Raw genomic sequence first — 18239 nt, 5'->3', positions numbered from 1 at the left:
GTTGTCAACCCTGGAGGCATTGTTATATGATCTTTCGTCTATGATGAATAAAATGGTTATCTCAAAATTTCTATCAGATAAATTTCCCAATCACTTTTGACTCTTAAAAAGGGAGCTAGAAGTTTCAATTTCCAACCAAATGAATCTTATCCAAAGTTTATACGGCAACCCCTTCGTAAAACCATATATGTCCCGGGGCATAATTTACAATCCTTACTTGCGGATCTTCGGGAATTGTGTGACGCATTTGGGAAAATGGGGGCATAGGGGGGGGGGCTGGTTGCCTTCTAATCACTTCTTACTTTTAAAATGGGAACTAGATCTTTCAATTTCCCATCGAATGAGCCTCCTCTAAAGTCTAGATGACCACTCCTTCCATATAAACCTTTTAATGCCCTGGGGTATAACTTAAAAAACTTGTTTCCGGGCTCTGGGGGGGGGGGGATTGTGCCAACTCAGGAGTTTTATTATCCAATATTTGGACTCTTTTGAACCAAATGGCTATCTATAAGTTCTGATCGGATGCATTTGGTGAAAAGAGGGCGTGGGTGGGACCAGCTGACTTTTGCCAATTAAAAAGGCCACTAGAACTTTCGATTTTTGATCGATTAAGCCCCCTCCGAAGTTTATACGACCACCCTTCCATATGAAGTACTCCTTGGAAAAAAAAATAAACTAATAAATAATAAAACATTGAAGCCTTTTGGGCATTATTAACGGCAACGTTATCGTTGCCTCTGAAAGAAACTAATTTTGTGTTCATGATCTTCAACAAGTAGTACAGCATGAAAGTCGTTTTGGGGAAAGGGGTAGCCCCATAACTTACTGTTGTAGAATTGTTAACATAAGCTTTGAGTGCCTCATTTAAACATTTGTTTTAGTTATAATACTATCAATTCGCTAATTTATCCTTGGATTTTTAATTAAACTATTTTTTATTGTCATATATAATTAGATTAAAGGCACTGTGAAGTGTAGCACAATTACTAAATTAGCAATCATGGTAAAAAATAAAACATAAGATTTGAAAATCTTAAGAATGGATATATTGATTTCTTGAGTAAGAATTAAATAAAATACGCTAAAATTTTCAAAGGTTTTTAAAGTGCTTCTTACTCTAACAAAACGACCCTTGTCTTTCAGGAGTCGTTCCTAAGGACTTGGGACAAAAAGTCAAACTTTAGCGTAAAGAGTGAAGTAAGGAGTAGAGGGCAGTCCACCTCATATACAGAATTTATCTTCGTTTTAAGTTTAAATGTTGCTTCTTAATTTCATCTGAAAAAATTTTCTTTTTAATTTAATTTCTGATTTTTCTTTAAATAATTCCAAGAGATTCGGATTCTCCTCCAAGGAAAATTCCTGCCCCCTACGGAAAATTCATCCATGGAAAGCTCGTCCTACGGTAAGTACCTTAACCCGTTACATTCTCGCTGATAATTCCATCCTCGAGTAAATTACCCCTGCAAAAATTCTTACAGACGATTCCGCCCGAAAAATTCTTTTTCGCATAGTTTCATTTGAAAAAGACTTTTATTTCGGTTTGTTTTCCAAATGATGCCGGAAATATCCCCACTCCATGGAATTTCTTATGGAAAGCTCCCCTCCCAGTTGAAAGTTGCACCCGCGGAAAATTCCCTAATGAAGAACTTCTCAAGAGAAAATCTCACCAACGGGAAATCCTCCAGGCCATTCCAAACCCGCTAAAAATTTGCCACGGGTCATCTCCACATGTAAAATTGAGCCGACAAAGAGAAATTAAGGCAAATAAATAGAATCTCTTATAGGGTTTCTGACAAATTCCTCCAGTGTAAAATTTCCCCTGGAAATTTCACCCCCCGAAACTTCCCTCGCCACATAAAATTCTCCCTCTGTAAAATCCCTCCCAGCAGAAAATATCCCCCCCGCCCCAAAAAAAAAATGTCTGTAGGCCTAAACTTCCTAATAACAAACACTATACGTAAACAATAGGCAAATTTCATCACCTACACCCCTTTTTTCAGGGGCTGTGGGGTGTCATATTTTCCCCAAAGGCCTACTTATTGGACGTTTCAACTATGCTGAACAGAATAGTTATTTCAATATTTAGATTAAACGATTTGGGGAAAAAAGGCGTGGGACGGGGTCGGTTGCTCTCCAAATCGTTTGGGCACTTAAAAAGGGTACTATAACTTTTAATTTTCGTTTGAATGAATCCTCTTCCAATATTTTTTTTGGATCATTCGTTTGTTGCGATCACCCCTAAAAAAAAAACACAAAAATAAACACGCATCGGTGATATTTCTTCTGATATAAAAAAAATACAAAATCCGCATTCTACCAAATGGGAGCTTGAAACCTCTACAGTAGGGTTCTCTGAAACGGTTCTACACTTAACACTAGAAAAAAATACTTAAATGAAATATTACATTTACTTTGTACAGGGATTTTTTTTTTTTTTTTTTTTTTTTTTTTTTTTAGTTAACACAATTTCCAGATACCTCGCTATTTTTCTGTAACTTTTTAGTGGCCGTACCTAGAAAGAATTGTTTTCTGACTTCAAACTGTCTAAATACTTTACCCCCCCCCCTTATGTGCAAATATATAACCCAAATTATATATTTCCAATATATTCTGGCACTTGTCTTTGTCTTGTCTCTCACTAAGCTGAAAAATCTAACGAAGAAACCGGTTTGTTCTCGAATTTTACACAGCGTAAACTTGGGTGAGTTACCCATAACACACAAGTACCAAAACTCCTTTCCCCATCGGAAACTAAAAAATTAAAACTCAAATAGAATTCTCAAATTCGGAAAGCCTTGGGGCTTTCGGGGGGGGGCTATAAATTTGAGTGAGTGGCGCATAATACACAAGTACCAAAATTCCTTCCCCCTACAGAAAAAAAACTCAAATGAATTTATCAAATTTAGAAAGTCTTATTTTCGACGGGGGTTATTTTCCAGGGGGGTATTTTCCACGGAGGGGGGGGTCATATTTCGCGGGGGGGGTGTTTTCCGGGGGGGTATTTACCGGGGGGTAATCACCGGGGGGGGGAGGTAAACACCAGTCACCCTCTGAAACGGTGAATTTGATGGTACAATTTTCATTAAGATTCCTTAACCTTTTGGGAGTGTTTTCCCTTTTTTCGAAAATTAGGCATATTTTCTCAAGCTTTTAGCTTTTAATGGGTAACGCTAAACTTAATGGATTTAATATATTTGGAATCAGCATAAAAAGCCAGTTCTTTTGACGTATTAAATTCCGTTTTTTAGACTATCGGTTACTTTTGAGCCGAGTCACTCCTTATTTATAGTTCTTTACCACGAAGTGTTAGATTTGCCATGAAAAACTAAATATTTTCGAGGTAGTTTACTAAAAAGGTTTTTCGCCTCATAAGAAAGAATGCTATTAAAAACATGAGCGGAATCGTCGACTTTTCACACGGAGTTATGAAGTTGAGTTTGGCTTTTGAGAAATTTAAAACAAAAATTATATTGTTTTCGACTAAGGATTCTTTCAATTGGCTTAGCGATATCTCCATGCTAGATCCCCCCCTCCGACCCACCCTCCACCAAAAACAGGGAAAAAATATAAATATGTGCGTTGGGTACATTCCTACATCACCTAGTCAGCCTAAGAGAGAAACCCTAGTATGTCTAATAAGCCTAGAAGCAGGCGTAGTAATCTTAGAAAACTTACTGTTACATTTCCAGCGTGTGGCACTTCGCATGGCAGCATAACTGTACGTCCCACCGTAACACGGACTTCACGGTTATAATTTGAATGGTGTCGATGGCCTCTTTCTGCCTCTAAGGGTTCATTTTCACGATGATGATCTGACTGTACTGTTTTGCCTGAAAAGAAGCCAAATCAGATTAGTCTATATTGATATTTTTTTGGAATAACGGAATATCGAAAATGCTAATAGCGTCGGTCACCGGGGCACAAGCATCTAGAAATAATATAAAAATTTGCTATTTGTCTATACCTTGTATATAACTGAATATTGTTGATGCTTTGATCAAGTGACAAATTTAGCTTTTAAATTTTATACATTTATTATTACCTCTTATTTTAGGTTAAAAATGTCAGCAGTATTCTACTCATACATTATATAGGAGTAGTGTGCTATTAATTACTTCTATGACATGTCCTCCCTTTTCCCATAGTATTTTAAAGATATAACCTCTGACGTCACTGCATTTATGCAAAATTCTCGCCTGGCAAGATTCTCAGATACTATGACACAATATAATTACTTGAAGTGTGGTCAGGATAGTAGGGAAATTAGCATTGCATTTCAACGGCAGCCCTGTGACATAACAACAGCCATAGGAAAAATAACAAAGAATTCCGGTTCCTTGACCCACGAAAGCGGTCTGACAGGTTTTGGTCATGCATTTTTACGTCATGTGAAACACCCCTTTTCTGAGCACCCATAGTTTATAGGCAAAATCGTGTCCAAACATGCATCCCCAGGTGGAATAAGTCATTTTTATCGATGGAAAATCACTGTCTTTTTGGAATCGGGAAACTCAACATCAAAATGGATGCTTATATATTATTGAATATTGAAAGTGTTGATGAAACGGGTCCTTGAGCGCCTAAGGTGGCGGTGGAAATTACAAGGGGTTCACGATTAACCCTAGAATGGGACAAGATGTATGGAGGATATGTTATAACATTAAGCAAATTCAAGTCGGAAGAACCAATGTGCTTTGCGGCTAAGGTGGATATAGCGCATATACAGAGACTACAAGATGGATTAAATTCGCTGGCGAAATATATTGAAGAGAACAATTTATAGAAAGCAGCTAGTCCGTATTTGCTAGTGAGAGTGTTAAAATGGATAGATTTGAGAATCAGAAAATCTTACGTAATCTTGTAAAATTGGAACAATGTCTTGTTTTAGATGATGAATTTCTGGAATAATCTCTTAAAAGAAAGATATTGTCTCGAGATATGTTTAACGATACAATGGAAACCAATTCCCCATCTTTGGAATGTTGTATGAAACTTTGCCGTCATGGTCCCGAAGCATTTACCTATTTTACAAATATTTTAATTGAGAGAAAACAAATTGATATTGTAGTTTTGCTCTTAACCGCTACATAGACAGGCATTTTGTAACGCTCCTAGGAGACATTTTTTGTTGTTTGAGTCATTTTCTTTCTGGAAGTGAGAGTGTCAACATTGAACAATGTTTTACACTTGCCCATTATGCATGTATACTTCGGGCAGCTGGTCATCCTGTCAAAATTGTACTATTGCTGATGACTCTAATGAAAAGTGTAAATTATGCAATCCTTGTAAATTGCATAGAGGATATGCACTACAAATTAAAGACTGTAATTCTTGTCTTGAAGAGATTTGTGACTTTTATAATAGAGGATTCTTATGCTCCAATTCTTACTATGGCAAATGTGATCAATGGGAAAACACTTACCCTGGCATGATTGCGAAAAACCCTAATTGTGAGTTCAGTTTATTTTTAAAAGACTGGTATCGTCGCGGCTTTAAATTGTTTTGGGAAGAAAAACCTGGTCTACGCTTCAATTGCTGGAATAGTAAAACAGTCTGGTTTTTAATACGCTGTGAGATACTGGTTATTATGATTATAAACCTACATACTTTTATTTGCCTGTTACAGAGAATGATTCTTCATATGAGAATTTGGTATGTGACATTGCTTCAAATAAGCAAATTGAAACAGGTGAATTTTATAATATGAATCAGAGTAGTACTATTGAATTTACAAAGATATTTAATAAAAATGAAGCTACATTGTATTTCATAAAATTTGACTCCGAATTTGCACGTCAGGACGAACACAAGTTGAATTCTGACGAGGTGGTACCACTTATCGTTTCTGATGATAACCTATACGTAGTAGAAGAAATCTAAAGGACAGTGTTTTGTATATATACAAATTTTATTAATAAACAAATTTACATACATTTTTAAAGCATTTCACTTTTAGGGAACTGAAATTTATATTTTGGAGGTAGGAAAGAGTATTTTCAACTAGAAAGTCATTCAATTCAGCATTGCCGCCATAAATCTTGAGGAATTCCATGTAAGTATGTCCACGACTCCGAAAAATAAAATATAATAGGGCATGAAAACCGCAGCTTTTCGTTGATAGATCTTGTACCCGCTTCCGATTTTGAATAATAGATTTTACGCTCCGCTCAATATAATTTTTAATATGAGGTGTGTAGAATTTACACGGTAGGCCAAGCGGATCAAAATGTTCTATATTACTTCCTGTTTGAAAGATGCATAACCAATGACCTGTCTTTACACTGGATGGATTGCTACTAACGATAATAAGGGTGTTGTCAACATGTTGAATATGCTCAAAAAATCTGAAGATATGCAATAGGATTTATATTTCGACATGTATGGATCCATGTTAAATACATCGATTATTTGTTTCGTGTTCATGGTGCCAAGTCTAATAAAACACTACCGTCTGGGGTGATTTCCCAATAGGTTTCAAATTGATTTAGCAAGATTAATGCAATACTTTCCTCCAACGGTTTGGCAAAGGTACACTCTATCCGCACATTTCCCGTGGGGACAATACTAATATCTTGTGCACCAGACAAATCCAATACAATGATGCCATTCGTTTTGTAAACATTTCTTCACTAATGCCAGTTTCAAATAATTGAGAATCTCGATCTAGGGATTGGATGGTCAATTCATATAGGGTCCTGCAGGATTTATCAAAGGATAAATTGTAGAGAGGAGTTTCATTTACTTTACAGACAAGCGATGAAAGTCCAAACAGTTCAAATTTATGCGGGGAATCTGTCCTTGATCCTACAGCGCTAGCACTTTTTACAAAAGCCAATGCCAATTAAGAAGGAATTTCGCCATTGATAAATGACGAATCGGTATTGGTACGCGTACCTGTAGCAATATGGCGTTGATTCGTGATTGTATGTGGCACGAGCACCTTGAAATTATTTCCAGAGACTCTTAATCTTTCAATTGCCAAAGCCAGAGAACTTATAGCTTGTTGTTTTCGTACATGAAGCATTGCCGACGTGAAAGAGACTGTTACATCGGGTGCAGCGTCCAGTACTTTTTGCATAATATAATCGGAAATGCGAGTTGTAGCTTTATATCGATCTTTGCATTAGGAGGCGGCCATTGAGGTATATCAAATATCCCATGATTTAGTTTCCCGACTAAATGTAAATCTTTAGTTGTCCTCTCTCTAAGAATATTGGTAGTATCAGTATTTGTTTTATATTCATATCCAATAACCATACCTCTCAATTTCTTATAGAACATTGGAGTCATCAACATGAATTGTATATAACTTGCATAATTTGAAAGATTATTGCTCGTGCTCACCAATGTACCATTTATGTAGACACTTATTTGTCGAAATAAATTGTGTAGTACACAATTTTTGTAGGATAACCCCTCGGCTTGACCTGGTTTTTCAATGTTAGATTTTTTAACAATGACATTAAAGCGACAAAGCAAAGATATAAGTTGCCAATTAAACCTTGGATTACAAAAGGATTACTAGCCTCGATGGAAAAAAGGCAAATGATGTATAGAAGGTGCGCGACTCAAGGTTCAGCATCTGATAAAGAACATTATAAAGAATTTAATAGAAAGTTAAAAAGTCTTTTAAGAAAGGCAAAAATTGATTACTTAGCACAGAAATTTAAAGATTATGAAGGAAGCCCGGCTAAAACCTGGCAACTGATTAAGTCGGTAATAAGCCCAAATAGTGAACCAATAACTCCTAGTAATTTGCCGCGGGAGTCGGATAGTGGTGTAGCCAATAGCTTGTGTACCCACTATCTCAGAAGTGGGGCTAAAAATATCGACATCTGTGGAATGCATAAATGCTGATGGTACATGCCAAGAATTTTTTCTTCCTGATAGCAAGTGATACAACCATTTATCGTCAACCAGTAGAGATCGCGTGAACTTGAGGATATCGTAAAAAGTATGAAAAAATCGGCAGCTGGGACTGGACTTAATAACCTATTTCAAATAGTTCACAAAAAATTTACCCAATTATAATACAGTCATTTGTTGTACACTTTTTAGATCAATGTTTTGAATTTGGAGTGTACACTAACTGCTTGAAAAGTGCTTTGGTTATTCCTCTGTATAAAGAAGGTGATAAGGAAGATATGAACAACTAGTATGAAGTCAGAAAACAATTCTTACATAATAATATCAGAATAATTGTGGCTAACAAATTTTGCATGCAGACCCATTTTGCATGTGCAAATATATAGCCTAAATTTATTTCTAAAGTATTACACTTCTATCCTGGTTACGTTAATTCTTTGAGAATTAATCGAGCTTCATTTTTCGAGCGGCTAAGATGATGAGGTGTTCATTTTAAGCACCGATTAACTTGAACTTTCTCTTTACATTATTCAACAATGATGGGCCGGGAAGAGGGGTGTGGAATATATTACTTTTCGTTCATGGTCTTTAGATGATATTTAGACTAATTGGCTAATATCTAACCATTATATTTATACATATGATCGATATAGCCAACCAGTTGGCTATAAAAAAACAGTCTAAGCATACGCGAAAATATAAAATAGCGAACCGTTTGGCTACTGAGGTGAGTATATGTATATACAGACAAGAAAAATAGCTAACTAGGATTCTTTACCACAAAGAGCAAAAAGTAATTTTTTAAGGGGGGGGCGAGAAGAAGGGTGTTGACTGGACATTATTTAGTGAAAAGTGGTAAAAATAAGGTTAGAAAAAAGCCCGTAAGGATTAAAAAAAAATTTAAATATTCTATCGGAGTGCAAATTATGGTATTAAAGGGTGAGTCAAAAGAAGCTAAACGTAATTTTATAAGCAGGGGGGCAAGGGTGTTGACCTTATTTATTGAAAGGGGGGGGGGGGTAAGAGTGGGGGTAAGACATGAGAAAATAGGTTGCCTGGATTAATAAAAACTTTAGTATTTTTGAAAAATGATAATGATAATTTATTTGGAGTGGCCATTAATTTAGATTTTCTCTTTTCCTTCATTTTACTTTGATGGCCGGGACAGGTCTTAGGCAGGGATACGGAATATCTTGCTTTCCGTTCATCATATCTACATAATATTTAGGCTCTTTCGCTAATATCAAGATGGATATTCACAACAGATGGATATTCATATATATACATATATATATCTATATATACATATATATATGCATATATATATGTATATATATATATATACATATATATATATATATATATATATATATATATATATATATATATATATATATATATATATATATATATATATATATATATATATATCTGGTGGTATCTCCATTGATAAGCCCTTTTCAGTAATTGAATGAATGAATTCAGCATAATTTATATTCAAATCCATCACGCTGAGATATGTATACACTAAAAAATTTATTTGGGAAAATTTTATAAAAAGAGATAATGCAATTGTTATTGAAACAAAACAAGAACGAGCAATATCTTGGATTTCTTGCAAACAAGAGCATATTTGGGGGTAACGTTGCAAATATTGTGCTGGCCTTCTTCCATTCAGCTTGTAGTGTAAACACATGACCTGAAAACTGAAAAGAGAATGTATTATTGGTAAAGTTTCTTTCTCTTACGTTAGGTCATCATGGGAAATGAGATCTAATAGCCAACTAGTTAGCTACTCTAAATGTGTATATAGCTGAGACTTTAATAGCAAACTAGTTAGCTAATTCTAGGTTCTAATATATGTTAGAAGCCTTATTGATAGCCAACTAGTTAGCTAATTTTACATGTGTAAGCTATTAGAAACTGTATTGATAGCTGACTAGTTGGCTATTTTAAAGTAAAGTTTATGTATACATTGGACATTAATATCCAACTAGTTAGCTAATTCTTATATTGTATATAGAACTCTAATATTAGCTGACTAGCCTAGTTGGCTAACTAAGGCTGCAATGTATATATAGGTGAGATCTAATAGCCAACCAGTTGGCTAATTTAAAGATTGTATATTTATCCTTGGTCATTCTTATTAGCCCCCAAGTTGGCTAGACCTTTTTCCCTATATATAAATTGGCTATTACTAGCCAAATAGTTAGCTAATTTTGCATATGTAGGCTATTAGAAACTGTATTGATAGCTGACTAGTTGGCTATTTTAAACTAAAGTTTATGTATACATTGGACATTAATAGCCAACTAGTTAGCTAATTCTATATTGTTTATAGAACTCTAATATTAGCTAACTAGTTGGGTAATTAAGGCTTCAATGTATATATAGGTGAGATCTAATAGCCAACCAGTTGGCTAAATTAAAGATTGTATATATATACACGGTCGTTCTTATTAGCCACCGAGTTGGCTAGACATTTTTTTCTATATATAATGCTTGGCTAAGGTTTTTACCTTTATACATATACTGTACTATTTTCAATTAGCTATCTGGTAGCATCCCATCAGATTGTATGAACAAAAATGAATAGTCAGAAATATGAACTGTGAAAAATTTAATAATTATGAGGTTTGAAATATCTGGAAATAGCCCATCTAGAAATAGGGTAAAAGACCAGTATCCGGTTGAGCAAAATTATGTAAAACTAAAACCCTCACATCTTGTTAACAAAGAGGAATTGAGAAGAATTGTATATATCAATGAATAGCTAAGAATCTAAGCTATTCATCAATATATTTATTACTAAAATTATTCGAAATTAAACCCTTAAAGTTATTAGTTTATTGACTTACCTCCAAAAAGTCTTTTGGAAATAACAATTAGCCTAGTGTCTAGGGACATTGAGTGGCATATATCAACCTCCCAGGATTGTGCTACTGGCTCACTATTCTGTAAACTAGGCTAAATAAAAAGGCAATGTATGCATTTCCATTTTGCCTATCTAGCCTAGGTCATCTAGGTGATTTCATGGGATCCTTCAGAAGTTGATATTCATGAACTTGTATGATATTTTAGAAAATTGGATAGGTTTCAACCAAATTTTGCAGACAGCTATAATATTTCCATAGACCATCTGGCCAAATAATTTTTTTCCATGCCAGTAGCCTAACTGCTGAAGTGGAGCTCCAGTACCTATTTTCAGCTTCACAACTTTGCTCAATCAGAGGGAACTAATCAATTACCTAATTAGCCTATGTACAGTATTCGACAAAGTTTACCAGACAGGAAATTTTCAGGTCCCTGCTGAGGGACCTGAAAATAGCTTTCACCAAATCCTGAACACTGGGCTACTAAAATGGCGGGTATAGAAATGGTTGATGATGAAAACAATACAAAGATCAGGGTTTCGAAATTTCAAATCGATGAATATATCCCCTGAGAGACCAAAAATTTTGCATTTTCAGCCAAATTTTGTCTAATATGTCGCATTTTGTCATTAATGTGTCCAAAATACGTCCATTTTGAAATCTATAAAACAGGTTGTGTCTTAGAGCATTATGTTATCGATAGAAGCAGATTAATGAATCTTTTTCAAAAGGTTTCATAGCTGACTTCAAATGTAACAAGAATGGAAAAAAATGTTCATTCATTCAAACAGAATGAAAGCACTAAAGTCACAAAGACACGTTTCAGTCTTCATTTAGTCTTCAGAGTGGAAACACCTTTTTCGATTCACTCACTTGGGACTGAATTAATTAAGAGCTTTGAACATAAATTAATTCAGTGACCCTAGCTAACTCATCTTTAATCAGTGATAATATTTGATAATCTATCAAAACCCATTCCGGTTCAAAAAATGGCAAAGAGAGTATGCCAAGAATGCAGATTAAGAGTTACTATTAACTCTATTCAGTGGAGTAGCTGTGACTTTTACTTCCATGAATATTGCTCCGGTATAGAACGTTTTAAGTGGCCAAAACATTGGCTTTGCCTGGATTGTACTACAAAAGAAGATACTAGTGACAAGGTAGTACCCTTTGATGACTCTTTGCGTTGTTCCACTCAGATCTGTCTACCCTTAAGACACCTCCACGTCTCCCATCGGGAAGTGACCTAGTCAACATTTTGAAGGAAGTGAGGTCATCACCCTTTTCGTCTCACAAATCAATCCCTTGCCAAAACAGTTTTATGCCCCAGGACAGTCCCCCCTCAACCACTTCCGATGTGTCCTGCCAAACCAATTTCGTTTCAAAAACAACTAATTTCAGTTGCCAAACCCCTGACCAGGCTACAGCATTCAAGGTCTGTGCTTCCTGCCAGTCCAATTTGTTGAAAAATGCTCCTACCTTTCCCAAAAAAAGACACTTCCTCCCTTTAATGCAGCGGTTATTATCATTGATGATTGAGCTTGAAAACATCATTACAAAAATTTCCACCCTGACCACTTTAGAAAGTGTTAGAGTTGGTGGATCTTAGTCTTTTCCAATCCAGGAAAAGAAGAAATCCCAAATTTCTGTTAAAACCAATATTAAAACAAGGCTTATTGATGCTAATGTGGCTCCTGATAACATCAATTATAGATACGAATCAGGTCAACGACAAAATTATAGATACGAATCCAGTGATTTCCGGTTCAACTAAGATATAAAGACAAGTTTGTGCGTTTAAAGGATTAAACTGTCTTGGTTTTAATCCCCTCTCAGGCACAAGTGTTCAAGGTCAAGTTCATTCTGAAATTGACCTTAATTATGTATGTAAAACCAGGTGTGAGTTCAATACTAGTGATGAACTATCCAGGAAACAAGTTAATGCTAATAAAGGTATATGCAAATATGCCTGGAGAGGGATTTGCAAGAAGGAAGAGTCGTGTAAATACCTTCATTTGTTCAAGAATTATAATTTTACGAATGAATGTAGTGTCCCTGGGTGCAAATTCTTGCATTCCAGGGTTTGTGACAGTTTCAGAAGTGGGCTTTGCTTCGGTGAATGCAGTCAAATCCACCTGAAATATGGATACAAATATTTTAAAAAGCCCTTAAATAGTGCCGAAAAAATTTAAACTCAAAGTCAGCATCCCCTCCAATTCCTTCTCTCATCAGTTTGGACCTGTCAAAAAACAATTTACATTAAACCTTCCCACCATTACATCAAAGGTCAGTGAGATACTGCAAGCAGTTCAGCTCAACGAAAACAAATTCTCCCCCCTCCAACAGTGCCAAGAAAACTCTGTCAAAAAACGAGTCACCAAGCCTGTCATGTAACACACCAACGTCAATTGAAGCACCATCACCAGCTCATTCCGGGGAATTTAAGACCTCCACCGTATTCTATCACCATAAAGAAGACCCTACTTCCATCCATTCGGGTTATGGAAGCATCGAATTATGTGACTCTAGTGTAAACCAGTTTTTTAGTTCTAACTTATGTCCCCCCAAATCCCAAGTTGCTTGTTACGAACGCCGAAAGCCTGAATTTCGACAAATTGATCAAGTTAGAGGCCCTCTGTCAAGTACACAAAATTGATGTAATTGCCATAACTGAGGTCCAAGCACAGAACCCTGATTTGTTGAAAATTAATAACTACTCCCAATTCATAAAACTTCGTCCTCATGATCACCCCCTAGGTAAAAGGGAGGTGGAATACTATTATTTGTAAATAATTATCTCTTTCCTAAATTAATTCATACTCCCAACCTTTCAGATAACGATGAAATCATTTGGTTAAGTGTAAGACCCAAAGTTTTACCACGCCCCTTTAATTTGATTGTGTTTTGCTGCTTCTATTATTCCCCAAATCAAAACGCTGCACAAAGACAGCGATTCTACCAACAACTGCATAGTAGTGTCGACTTTGTCCTAAGCAAACTCCTGAACACCGGTATTTTCTTAGTAGGTGATGCTAATGATCTAAAGTTAAATTCCCTTTGTAGTTCCATAAACTTAAAACAAGTAGTAAAAATACCAACAACAAAAGGAAATTCAACCCTTGATTTGATTTGCACCAATATGCAGGCTTTCTATGCCCCTCCTGTCCCCTTGCCCCCGTTTGGAGGAAGTTACCATTTTTGTTTATTAACGAAGCCTCTCAATATCTTTAATCATACTTTTTCTGTTACTGAGTTCTCTTATCGCCCAATTTCCAATGATGGCCTTTACACATTTGGATCTTGGATTACCAATGAAAACTGGCTGTCCCTCAAAGGAAAAAATGACATTAATTTTAAAGTCTATGAATTCCAAAATCTGATTTAAAAAAAATACATAAATTCCTTCCCTGTGAAAAAAGTAAAAACATGTTCTAATGACAAACCATACATTACTAGCCAATTGAAAAAACTAATTAGAATTAAATTGAATCTACTAAAGAGTGGTAAAACATCCGAAGCGAACTCACTGCATAAACATATAAAAAAAGAAATATGTAAATCTGCTTCTTCATATTACAAATGCCAAGTCCAGGATTTATTTTCTACAAAGCCAAAACAATGGTATAATAGAATAAAGAAAATTTGTGGGAAAACACAAAATAATATAGATTTCCATTTCTAAGAAGACCCTTCGGTTACAGCCAATGATCTAAACAGGTTTCTTTCTTCCATAGTTCAGAACCTCCCTCCCCTTTCTTTTGACACTCCTTATGATTTGTGCTCTTTCAATTTTCCCGTTATTTCGCCCTTGGATGTGGAGGCAAAAATTAAGAACATTAAAAAGTGTAGTACATGTCCATTAGACATTCCGATTGTACTAAAGTCATAAGCTGTTATAGAACTATTCTAGTTTAACAGGTTATTTATCTGACTATAGCTCAATGAACTTACTCAATGAAACGTTTTTCCACATTTCTGTTTGTTCAATATAAGTCACAGACAATTAAGCAAAATAAAAAATAATGACTTGCATGATCTTGAGACATGGTTCAACCCCCTCCCCCTACCTGGATACAGCTTTGTTCATGAGTATTAGTCTGTTGAAGTACCTTCTTGAGTAGTTTCTTACCCAGTCATTGAAAATGTTTATTTAAGTTTTTCACTAATAATAATTTTTTTTTTAGATCTTTTGATGTGATAGTGGGGTCAAAATGATGGAGGTACCCGACATTAACTGAAGGTTAAAAGTGATAAAAAAGACGGTGTCGTTTTTTGTGACTATTTAAATTTTGTCAATTTGTATGGCATATATTATTAGTTAAATCTGTATTTTACTCAAGTGTATATTTTTTTACGATTGACAGTGGTCAATCCTCTTTCCCGACGGCTGAAAAAGATGATAAAAGGTAGTGAATTTAGGAATTCAGAATTTGTTTAATAGACACGGGACTTTCATTTATGTAAAAAATGCGTTGTATAGTTAATTTTTTCTTTTTCTGAGTCTCGCTTTGTGATCTGCCTTGCTTTTATTAGTTCTTTTTAGTATTTGCAGTTCCCAATTTGTTACGTATTTTCAATAAATTATAATCCTGTTCTTTTTTCCTTTTTAAAACACAAATATGAAGAGTAATTGACCTGTGAAAATTTTGTACAAGCGCTAAACTTTTGAAGCCAAATTGAAAGAAGTCCATGCAAGAAAACATAGTGTGAATTAAAACATTTACTTTTTCCTGGTTTTGACTTTAATGTACTGATGATCTAGTGGGTAAATTGACCTGGACCTTCCAGCTTTCGAATTTCAAAGATGGAGTCAAGTGAATTTTAACAATAAGTCGTATTGTCCATTTTGATTTGTGTCCTTTTTTTTTAAACATAGTAATGCTAACATTATTTGGGAGGCTTTGTCCCATCCAAGGACTAAACAGTAGGTCTTTATGCTCAAAGGAAACTTTGGAAAAGAATTCCTAGGCTGTATTAAAAATCTTTGCTGAAAGGTCCTGCTCACTATGTCAGCCCACTTGTGGTTTTATTCAATAAAGTGTCGACTTCAAACTTTTCCATAAATTCTAATTTGTAATCAAAATTGAGGTTGACCTTCAAGAAGAAGCAGAAAATGAAGAAGGTCTTTTGAAATTTAATGTATAAACAAGGACAATACCCAAAGGAGAGGCTATTAAAAAGAAGGTCCAAAGAGTGTAATCTTCCAAAAAGAAATATTCCTTATAATGCTTGTTAAGTTTCACATAAATAATTGTTTTTACGCTCTAAAATAATAGCCTTCCCCTCAAACAATGTGTTTCAATAAAAAAAAATTGGAATAGGTTATTTTTGCAATTGCTATGGCATAATTTGGAGTTTGCTTTTATGGAAATCAGTACTGTTTATTTCCGTCTTCTTTGGCTGTTATATTCTCTCTATGGCTGTATATTAGAGAAATAATGGTGTAGTGGCTCAACTTATTTGTACTTCCCAATTTCTTTTGTTTTTAAAAATAGTTTATGAATTGTATATATACTGTTAAATAAATGGTTGTAATAACTATGTACCTTTTGTTTCATTGATGTCTCTGCGTGTAAAAAATATGTTCACACCTAATTAACAGGTCTTCTCCATAGCTGTTTTGCAAATTTTCCAAAATGTACTATTACAATCAGGGCCATATCCAGGATTTTTTTTTTTTGGGGGGGGGAAGGGGGTGTTACAAAATAATTTGTTTTTGGGGGTTAAAAAAAAAACTTTAAAAGATGCATCAAAAATCTGTTTATACTCATTTTTGCGGTCAATATCTACCAAATCATATTATTGAGTTAGGACTAAAGTGAATACACCATTTGATGCCTTTTTTTATGCTGATTACGAATATAATAAGCATTTATATGAATTTCAGCCCCCCCCAATATATGCCAATTCAGGGTTAGGTATAGCCTATATAGGGGGGGGGGGCTGAAATACATTTCCAATAGAAATGCTTATTATATTCGTAATCAGTATAAAAAGCATCAAATGGTGTATTCACTTTATTCCTAACTCAATAATATGATTTGGTAGATATTTACCATTTTTGCTAGGTTTTTACGAGTTGGACAAACATTTTTTTTTGAAGGGGGGGGGGGTAGTGTTCTCATTCTTGGTTTTAGATTTTATTTATATATAAATAAAATCAAAATAAAATAAATAAAATATATAATTTTATTTTTATATTACTTTTGACTCATAAGAAAAGGACTAGAGGTTTCAATTTCTGATCTAATGAGCACCCTCCAAAGTTTCTGTAGCCAAGAGGTGTGGATTAGGAGTGAGCAGTCCCCCTTCTATATGGAACAAATTCTGCTCATTTTTGGGTTTAATGTTAATCTTTACTTTCACAATAACAACACAAATATGGGAGGGACAGCGTTTACCCTGCTAGTTGATCTAGAGTCGCTTTTGAATCATAAGAAAAGGACTAGAGGTCTCATTTTCTGATCTAATGAGCACCCTACAAAGTTCCTGAAAATATTGGGAGCCGGCGTTTACCCCCCCCAGCTGGTTGGTTTAGAATTGCTTTTGACTCATAAGAAAAGGACTAGAGGTCTCAAGTTCTGATCTAATGAGCACCCTCCAAAGTTTCTGTATCCAAGAAGTGGAGGTATGGATTAGGAGTGGGCATTCCCCCTTGTATATGAACAAATTCTGCTCATTTTTGGGTTTAATGTTAATCTTTACTTTCACAATAACAATATATACCACAAATATTGGGGGGGGGGGCAGCATTTACCTCACCCCCCAGGGAGGTGATTTATAGTCACTTTTGACTAATAAGAAAAGGACTAGAAGTGTCAAGTTCTGATATAATGAGCACCCTACATAGTTTCTGAAAATATTGGGAGCCAGCCTTTACCACCCCCCTCCCCCTCCCCACAGATGGTTGGTCTAGAATCGCTTTTGACTCACAAGAAAAGGACTAGAAGTCTCAAGTTCTGATATAATGAGCACTCTCCAAATTTTCTGCAACCAAGAGGTTGAGGTGTATATAAGGAGGGGGCAGTCACCCTTTTATACAGAACAAATTCTGTTAATTTTTGGGTTTAATGTTGATCTTTACTTTCGCAATAACATCATAGACCACAAATACTGGTCTAATGGTTAAATATATAAGAGAGTGGATATTAATTTCACATTTTTGATGTGTTTTCTATAGTTTACTGTGTACCCCCCCCCCTCCATAAAAAAATAATCATAAACCCTATTGCATAAGTATACATGCCTTTTAATTTTATTAATTTGTCCATTTCTTAAAAATGGTTGGCTAGTCTTTATTGTAAAAAATGCAAATATTTTTCGCAAGTGAGGTTTCTGTGGGGGGGGGGGGGGTCAGGGGGAATTTTTGGAAATAATTTCTTTTCAGTGGGGATGTATTTTCCATAGGGGTCAGGGAGACCTAGAACAAAAGGGTGGATACAAAAGGGTAGAACAAAAGGGTAGAACAAAAGGGTGGATACTCCAGACAATTTTTGGAAT

At 35.2% G+C, this 18239-nt stretch overlaps 1 protein-coding gene across 1 annotated transcript in view; it reads right to left on the bottom strand.

The window, feature by feature from the left end:
• LOC148947396 (uncharacterized) overlaps positions 1 to 18239 on the bottom strand; it is a 195064-nt gene that overhangs the window by 103117 nt on the left and 73708 nt on the right. The gene's annotated exons all lie outside the window — the stretch shown is intronic.

Source organism: Artemia sp. Qi Xiang Cuo, chromosome 10, assembly GCF_049724085.1.
Source record: "Artemia sp. Qi Xiang Cuo chromosome 10, ASM4972408v1, whole genome shotgun sequence".
Classification (NCBI taxonomy): Eukaryota; Metazoa; Arthropoda; class Branchiopoda; order Anostraca; family Artemiidae; genus Artemia; species Artemia sp. Qi Xiang Cuo.
The sequence above is the reverse complement of the archived record's forward strand: the minus strand, read 5'-3'. Positions and strand labels throughout refer to the sequence as shown.